The sequence below is a fragment of the Cebus imitator genome, unplaced genomic scaffold, assembly GCF_001604975.1.
Source record: "Cebus imitator isolate Cc_AM_T3 unplaced genomic scaffold, Cebus_imitator-1.0 Scaffold51, whole genome shotgun sequence".
NCBI classification, from domain to species: domain Eukaryota; kingdom Metazoa; phylum Chordata; class Mammalia; order Primates; family Cebidae; genus Cebus; species Cebus imitator.
Genome location: NW_016107366.1, coordinates 9,071,053 through 9,080,032, shown reverse-complemented (window position 1 = coordinate 9,080,032; position 8,980 = coordinate 9,071,053). Strand labels below are relative to the sequence as shown.

At 47.2% G+C, this 8,980-nt stretch overlaps 1 long non-coding RNA gene across 1 annotated transcript; it reads right to left on the bottom strand.

Moving 5' to 3' along the window:
- Positions 1-530: 530 nt before the first annotated feature.
- On the bottom strand, positions 531-6,012 carry LOC108303921. The gene is made up of 3 exons (XR_001825021.2): positions 5,596-6,012; positions 3,355-3,479; positions 531-2,785 (listed from the first exon to the last, which is right to left on the bottom strand). It is a non-coding gene; the product is annotated as an uncharacterized LOC108303921 (long non-coding RNA).
- Positions 6,013-8,980: the final 2,968 nt, after the last annotated feature.

Here is an 8,980-nt window from a genome sequence, read left to right as displayed (position 1 = left end):
TTTTTAGATGGAGTCTGGCTCTCACTCAGGCTGGAGTGCAGTGGCATGATATCGGCTCACTGCAACCTCTGTCTCCTGGTTCAAGCAATTCTCCTGCCTCAGCCTCCTGAGTAGCTGCGATTACAGGTGTGTGCCAACTGGCCCAGCTAATTTTTGTATGGACGGGGTTTCACCATGTAGGCCAGGCTGGTCTCGAACTCCTGACCTCAGATGATCCGTCCACCTTGGCCTCCCAAAGTGCTGGGATTACAAGCATGAGCCACTGCGCCCAACCTGAACTTTTAAAATATATATTGAGGGAGCTGAAAAAGGAAGGGAGATATAACAGAAGCAAGGACCATCCGTCACACAGAAAGTCAATACATGACGTTTGAAGCAAAGGTTGTGAAATCACATCACAAGCTTGTCATTGAGGTAAATCCCAGGGGAAAATGCCTGACAGAATTCAAAGTATTGGCCTTAAAAGTCGGGAGTCCAGGAGCTGGAGCCGGGAGCTGAGAAGGCTTGTGAGTCCGTTTTTGATAAACCTAAACTGTACCATGCATCCTTTACATTTGAAAGTTTTGAAAAGTTAAAGATTAAAACAAATCATAAGAGCCTTGCAGAGCTGTGTTCTCCTCACCAGTCCCCTGCCCGACGACAGCCCCTTGGCAATCCACAGACAGGGCTCCCACTACCACGGTTATCTCAGGCCACAAGCCCCGGTGCCTCCTCCCTCTCATGTGGGAGGTTATGTAACCCATCCAGGGTCAAAAAGGCAGTGGGTGTCAGTCCACAGTCATGGCTCAGGGCTTCTTTGACCGACAGCAGAACAGGGACCTCCTTGGGGTGGAGCCTGTGAGTGCCCTCGTGCTGTAACTCAACCCAGTTCCCCGTTGTGGCTCCACAGGGAGCGCAGAGAAAGTCAGCCCACACCCACGTTCACCTGAGGACACCCGAGTGGGGCAGAGCGGGCCCTCCCTGCTCCACCCCATGCAGGATACATGCCCTGGTCTTTCTGATGCACGCTGCTGCATATTTCAAAATGAGCAAATAAGTACGTTCCTGAACATGGCCAGTGGGGAAGAAAGGATATTATTGCCCTCATTTTGTGGATGAGAAAATTGAAATTAAAAGAGGGTAGTGGGCCGGGCACGGTGGCTCATGCCTGTAATCCTAGTGCTTTGGGAGGCAGAGGCAGGTGGATGACCTGAGCTCAGGAGTTCAAGACCAGCCTGGGCAACATGGTGAAACCCTGTCTCTACTAAAACACAAAAATTAGCCAGGCGTGGTGGCAGGCACCTATAGTCCCAGCTAGTAGGGAGGCTGAGGCCGGAGAATTGCTTGAACCTGGGAGAGGGAAGTTGCCGTAAGCTGAGATTGCACCATTACACTCCAGCCTGGCCAACAGAGTGAAAACTCTATCTCCAAACAAAAAGAGAGAGAGAGAGAGAGAGAGAGAGACGATAGTGACTTGTTCAGGGCACACCACTGATCCCACCCTGATTTGGATGCAGGCCTGACATTAGCACCTGGGTTCTTGGGTCACTGGGGTAAAGCACACTGACTCGGGTTTGTAAAATGTGGGCCAAATAGCAGCTGAGTCACTGCGTTGCTGTGAAGGTCAGATGAGGTCAGGTAGGTATGGGACTCTTGGGAGGGTTGTTGGCACATCCCAACCACAGCACACATTTCAGCCACTAATGGCGATGATGTCAGAGCTGGGAGGGCTAGAGAGATGCCCCAGACCCGGGGTTCAGGCATAGCCTGTTGAGGCTCCCTTGAGAATCCAATGAAAGCAGATGACCCTCTGTTCTGCAGGAAGCCTTAAGACAGTGTCTTGCATGTTAAGACCCTCCTAGGTGCTCTAACATCTTTCATTTCCACAGACGATAAAATGAAGCCTCTGGCTGATATTTCCTTGGATCTGTTTCCCAGCTCAGGAAAGTATTTTGAATTCTGAAGTAGACATCTGGAGCCTGCGACTGAGCAGCCGCCCCACTAGGAAAGGGGAAAGACTTCTGGTTGCCTTCCAAAAAGAAGAGAGAAGGCGCATGTCTCCTCCACGACCTAACAGTACACAGCAAGATAAAATTACCTCCGCAAGCCACTGCAGAAGCAGAGAATAAACTGGACATCCAACTGTCCGAAGGCATGAACATATTTGCAGGCACAAAAATATCTGCAGGCACCTCCCCTGTCCAGACTCAGGCTGGGCCCCTCCATCACACCAGGCCCCACAGCCGAGTGGAAGCCTGCAGGTCAGGAAGGAGGAGCCCTGGCTGCTTTCAACACTTCCATGGTGAAACCATGCAGAGAAGCACTTCTCATATTAATCCATCTAACACACATTCCAAGAGCACCTACTATGTGTAAGGTACACAGTGGAACAGGCAAATGAGCAAACAGAATCTCCACAGGAAGGGGTGAGTGATGGTCCAGCAGTTCTCATACAATGCTGCGGGACAGAAGACACACTCTAGCTGGGAGAGCTGAGCAGGAAGGAACACTGGGGCTTGTTAAAACAGGTGATATTGGAAGTGGCTATATCAAGGTGCCCCAAAGTCAACTCATGACCCTTACCACCAACCTGACCTTTCTCTGCTCAGTGAAAGTTGCCATCATCCATTTCAGTTACATGTCACACCTACCACACTCTCTCTGCATACACGTCTTGGGTCTTGCTGACTTTTCCTCCTCGATGTCCCCACTGTCCACTTCTCACCATCTTTAACTTCTACTTCAGCAACTTCTCCTTTTGTCCACCCTCCAGTCCAATTTCACACTGCAGTCTGAATGACCTCATCTAAGAACAGGTGATCATGGTTAATCCCTTTTGAAAATATTTCAGTGGGCTGGGCATGGTGGCTCATGCCTGTAATTCCAGCACTTATCGAAGCCAAGGTGGGTGGATCACCTGAGGTCAGGAGTTCAAGACCGTCCTGGCCAACATGTCTATACAAAAATACAAACATTAGCTGGGAGTGTTGGCATGCACCGTAATCCCAGCTACTCGGAGGCTGAGGCAGGAGAATCGCTTGAATCTGGGAGGTGGAGGTTGCTGTGAGCTGAGACCATGCCATTTTACTCCAGCCTGGGAGAGTAAGACTCCATCTCATAATACATATATATTTTTTGAGGCGTGGTCTGGGGGAGCTGGGGGGAAATATATATTTCCCCCCAGCTCCCCTGTAGGATGTGTTCTCTTTCTCGCAGTATTTCATGAGAACTTTTCAAGAACAGGGCATAGGAGGCCCCGCTTGGTCTGGCCTAGACCTTTCTTTCTGCCTCGCCTTGCGTAGAAACCCTCCTCATTATCCCCCCTCTGCAGGGACGCCCTGCTTGTCATAGTCCCCAGGCTCCTTCTCATCTCACCTCTTTGCATACGTTCTTCCCTCTCTCTAGCCATGTCCATTTCTCTTCCCCTCTTTGCCTGGATGATGCCCTTCATTATTTATTTTCTGGCTGCCCAGACACTCATTCATTAGAGGTGCTAAAACCTGAGAAAATAAACTGTTGGAAGGATTGTTTGATCAGCTGCTTGGAACTGATGCGTTTTCTAAGGGGCAGGCCTCAATCACCATGGCTGGCAGTCGACTGCTTCCCTAGAATATTGCGTCTGGGTAAATACTAGGCTTTTGCTTTGCTAGTAATTAGGGTGTGCAAATATGGGCCACAGCTGAGTTGTTCAGGCCAGGAAAGAGGAGCCAAGGACTGTCAAAAGAAACCTTCCTTTTTCTAAACCTTCCTCCACAGAATGCTGTTCCTCCTCCAAATAAATGTTAAACTAGTTTTAGTTGAAATTGAGAGCAAAACCCACAAACAATAAAAAGGAAGTCAGGAGAAGCAGAAAAAAAAATGCACAGAAGAATGTGTCATTAAAAGTTAAATATTGTCAGAAAAATAAGAGATGATTGGATGCATAAAACAAGGACATTATGCTATGGCAAAGAAACAATCAGAGAACAAGAAAGAGCTCTTAGAAATTGAAAATGTAGGCTGGGTGCAGTGGCTCACGCCTGTAATCCCAACACTTTAGGAGTCTGAGGCAGGTGGATCACTTGAGGCCAGGAGTTCAAGACCAGCCTGGACAACATGGTGAAACCCTGTCTTTACTAAAAATACAAAAAATTAGTCAGGCGTGGTGGTGGGTGCCTGTAATCCCAGCTACTCAGGAGGCTGAGGCAGGAGAATAGCTTGACCCTGGGAAGCAGAGGTTGCAATAAGCTGGGATCACACCATTGCACTCCAGCCTGGGCAACAAGAGCAAAACTCCCTCAAAAAAAACCTAAAGAAAAAACAAAAAGAAAGAAATTTAAAATGTAATCGCTGTTTGGTCCAGAGCGTGTCAATGCTGTAACAAACCATCACACTCGCAGTGGGTTGTGACTATGAAAGCTTATTTTCATGTTCCCATCACAGTCCCATTCTCCCTCAAGTCATAGAAGGAATCAGCTCCAGGTTGCCATTCAGGGACCCAGGTAACCTCCTTCATGAGGTCTTGCCACCTCCTAGGATATTGAAGTACCCTGCTTCTAGCCAGCAGGTGAAAGAGAGCAGGAAAAGAAAAGAAGGTACAGAAAGGAAATAAAAGCTATTGGGCACCACTGGGGAAGTTAGGGCACCAACTCATTTCTCTGAAAATTGTTAATTAAAGGAAAATAATTAAGCATGTTTTGTGCCTAACTGCATTTTCCGTTCACTAAATAGCCAAAATGAATGAAGGAAAGCTCTTCTATACAGAAGGATTTCATCTACTAAATGCAGAAAAAATATAGAATTAGAAAATCATCATTTTTAAGCCCCTGATAAAGTAACTGATTTGAGCAATGGTTTTCAATGGGTGGCAAAATCACTCAGTGAGACTGATGGAGAACTTTTCAGTGAAGGGTAAGGTTGCCACTGCCTGAACCTAAAGATAGATCTTGGTGTCATTAAAAGCAAGACCATCAGACATCATATGCCTCCAGATGTGATGCATTGGAGACGTACAAGGTACCCCATGAAGCATAAAGAAGCAAGTGACTGTATCCCTAGTGTAAAAACTCTACATGAGAATTGACCTCATTTCTTCAGGAAGTCAACAGCACTGAGAAAAAATATAGGGAGAGGTATTAATTTATGTTAAAATGGAGTTAGAGGCTGGGCACGGTGGCTCATCCCTCTAGTCCCAGCACTTTGGGAGGCCAAGGCAGGCAGATCACTTGAGATCAGGAGTTTGAGGCCAGCTTGGCCAATGTGGTGAAACCCCATCTCTATTAAAAATACAAAAATTAGCTGGGCATGGTGGCCCACACCTGTAGTGCCAGCTACTCAAGAGGATAAGGCATGAGTATCGCTTGAACTGGGGAGATGGAGGTTGCAGTGAGCCAAGATCATGCCACTGCACTTCAGTCTGGGTGACAGAGTGAGACTCCATCTCAAATAATCATCATCATAATAATTTTTAAAAAGTCAACTAATAACATAAGGTGATGAATCTGGAAAGGATGGCAAAAAAGCACACTTCATAAATATGAAGGAATATGAAGAAAACACTTGTATTAGGGTTCTCTAGAAGGACAGAACTAATAAGATACATATACATAAAGGGGAGTTTATTAAGTATTAACTCACACGATCACAAGGTCCCACAATAGGCTGTCGGCAAGCTTGAGGGGCAAGGAGAGCCAGTTCGAGTCTCAAAACTGAAGAACTTGGAGTCCAATGTTCAAGGGCAGGGATCATCTAGCAGGGGAGAAAGATATAGGCTGGGAGGCTCGGCCAGTCTTCCCTCTTCATGTTTTTCTGCCTGCTTTATATTCACTGGCAGCTGATTAGACGGTGCCCACCAGATTAAGGGTAGGCCTGCCTTTCCCAGCCCACTGACTCAAATGTTAATCTCCTTTGGCAACACCCTCACAGACACACCCAGGGTCAGTACTTTGCATCTTCGATCAAGGTGACACCCAGTATTAACCATCACGAGTCCACCCCTTGTCAACTTGAACCCATACACCTCTCCTGAGATCATACATCATCTTCAAATTAAGACAATAAGATGGTCATAATTATGCCTCGAATAATACAACTATCCTTCATACAACTGGAAACCCAGCAATCCCCAACCCAAATATTAGTACATAAAGTTATCAATACTTAAATGCTGATATGAAGTTAGTAAACCTTATGTCACATGATAAAGGAAAAAGAAATAAAACGAAGGTATTTTCTTAGTCCAAGTGTATACATGCACAAGCATCTTTTGAACAAAAAACAAAAAAGGAACTACTATTGATAGTTACTGTCCTTGTTTCTGCAGCTGGTCACGTGGTCGTAGCTGGTATTGATGGCTACCTTCTTCTACTGCCCATTCCGTATTCCCTTTGCCTTCAGACAGCACCTCAGCAGGTCGTGGTCCTTTTTTTTTCTTGATGGAGTGACTCAAGTCTTCATTCCTGGGGGATCTGGACCATTTGTAGTCTTGCCTGGATTGGGCTGTTACAGTTTCCCATTGACCTTAATCAAAGGGCATGGTAATAAGGGATGCCCTAATGGATGTCCTGTATTCCACGCATACTCTTCCTTACCTTTGTTAATGGCGTAGTAGACTGATTTCAACTTGATAGTCCACTTTCCCACTCCATGTTGAGAACTACTTCCACTCGGTGAAAACTTGCACTCATTCTCTAAGTCCCGTGTAATCTGATTCTTCCAGTACACCAAGGCAAGAACCCTGGGATACAGAAAGCCCTCTGTCCTTGTGATATGGCAGAGGGTTTAATCAAGCTGATTAACACCAGCTGCCCATGACTGCAAAGCTAAAAGAGTGCTCTATCACACACACCCACTGGGGCTTCAGGAGCTGTAAGCATTCACCCCTGGATGCAGCTGTGGGGTTGAAGCCCCACAACCTGCCCATGTGCATGCTCCCCCTGGAGGTTTGAGCAGCAGGGTACCAAAGAAGCCAGCCACGCCTCCATTGCAGGCCCTGCGATGGGGATAAGGGAGCTTTTCCCATTTGATTTGTGCTGTGATTCAGTTCCCTGGGTGACCCCGCAGGGAGGCTGGAGGGAGAGAGTTCTCCCAGAGGGATCATCCCATACCCACTTCCACCTAAGAATACCCCATGGGGCAGAGCAGGTCCTCCCTGCTCCACCCCAAGCAGGCCTTGTGCCCTAGCCTTTCTGGGGTGTGCTCCTGCATACTTCAAGCTTTGCCAACATGAGATACTCTGACTCAGGGGTAGGGTCAGGTGGGGAGAAATGAATGAGACCGGGTCAAGCCAACCCAAGCCTATGTACCGAGTTAAGGATATACACATTCACTGGGCAATGGGGCAGAGGATATTAAAGTTTAGATGGCTGGCCCATGGTCTCACAACGGCTGTGGAGTGTGGTAGTGAAGTTCCTGGACTCTGCAGCCAGACTGCCAACCTTTGAGCCTGTTCTACTGTGGATCTGGGCAAGTACTTGACCCTTCTGTGCTTCCACTTTCCTCTGCCAGATGGTGAGGCTAACACACACTACTTTTTTTTTTTTTTTTTTTTTTTTTTTTTTGAGACAGAGTTTCACTCTTGTTGCCCAGACTGGAAAGCAATGGCACGATCTCGGCTCACCGTAACCTCCGCCATCTGGGTTCAAGTGATTCTCCTGCCTCAGCCTCCCGAGTAGCTGGGATTACAGGCTTGTGCCACCATGCCTAGCTAAATTTTTTTGTATTTTTTAGTAGAGACGGGGTTTCTCCATGTTGGTCAAGCTGGTCTCGAACTCCTGACCTTGTGATCCGCCCACCTCAGCCTTCCAAAGTGCTGGGATTACAGGTGTGAGCCGCAGCACCCAGCCAACACATGCTACTTCTTAGGGTTATTATGAGGACTGAATAAGCCAATACCCATGAAAGGCTGAGGACAGAGCCTGGCTTCCCTGCCATCTCCCTGTAACTCACTCCCAGTGTGGGGATGCATCCAAATGGGTGTTCAGAGAGAGCTATGAACTGCTCCAGAAATCAGGAGGAAGGGGACTCCCTGGTTTACATTCTAGAAAGAACAGAGAAGGCTCCTGCTTCCTGCATGACCTCCCCACACACAGTGAGATAAAATTAACTCTGTAAGTCACAGTAGAGGCAGAAGATAAATCCCAGATCATTCTGTCATGAGGCTGAAACAAATTTCTGAAGGCTTCTCTGATCCAGACTCTGACGCAGGGCAGCCTGCAGGTGAGGACCTTTCAGTTGGACAAGCATCATATCTGACCACAAAAGGCAAAGTCAGAGTTTAAACCCAGGTCTGTCTGACGCAGAACTTACACTGCTGGGAGGCAGAGGGCAGAAGAGTGATACAGCTTGGACTTAAAAATAAATTAATGAAGCCGGGCACAGTGGCTCACGCCAGTAATCCTAGCACTTTGGGAGGCCAAGGCAGGTGGATCATGAGGTCAGGAGATCGAGACCAGCCTGGCCAACATGGTGAAACCCCATCTCTACTAAAAATACAAAAATCAGCTGGGCGTGGTGGCAGGCGCCTGTAGTCCCAGCTACTCGGGAGGCTGAGGCAAGAGAATCACTTGAACCTGGGGGGTGGAGGTTGCAGTGAACCGAGATCATGCCACTGCACTCCAGCCTGGGCAACAGAGCAAGACTCCATCTCAAATAAATAAATAAATAAATAAAATAAATTAGTGAAGTAATTTAATTCAATTTTTTAAAAAAGTAAGTTGAAATTACTCCTTGATCCATGGACTCTAGATGGATGCTGTGTTCATAGGCATGAAAACAACATTCATCTCCTATACATCTCCATCAGAGCTGTTGGGTGACCAGGTGCATTGTCACTCAGCAGTAATATTTTAAAAAGCAACTTTTTTTCTATTCAATAAATTTCAGTAAGGTGGGCTTAAAATATTCAGGGCCAGTCACAGTGGTTCACGCCTGTAATCCCAGCACTTTGGGGGGCTGAGTTGGGCAGATCACCTGAGGTCAGGAGTTTAAGACCAGTCTGGCCAAGATGGTGAAACCCTGTCTC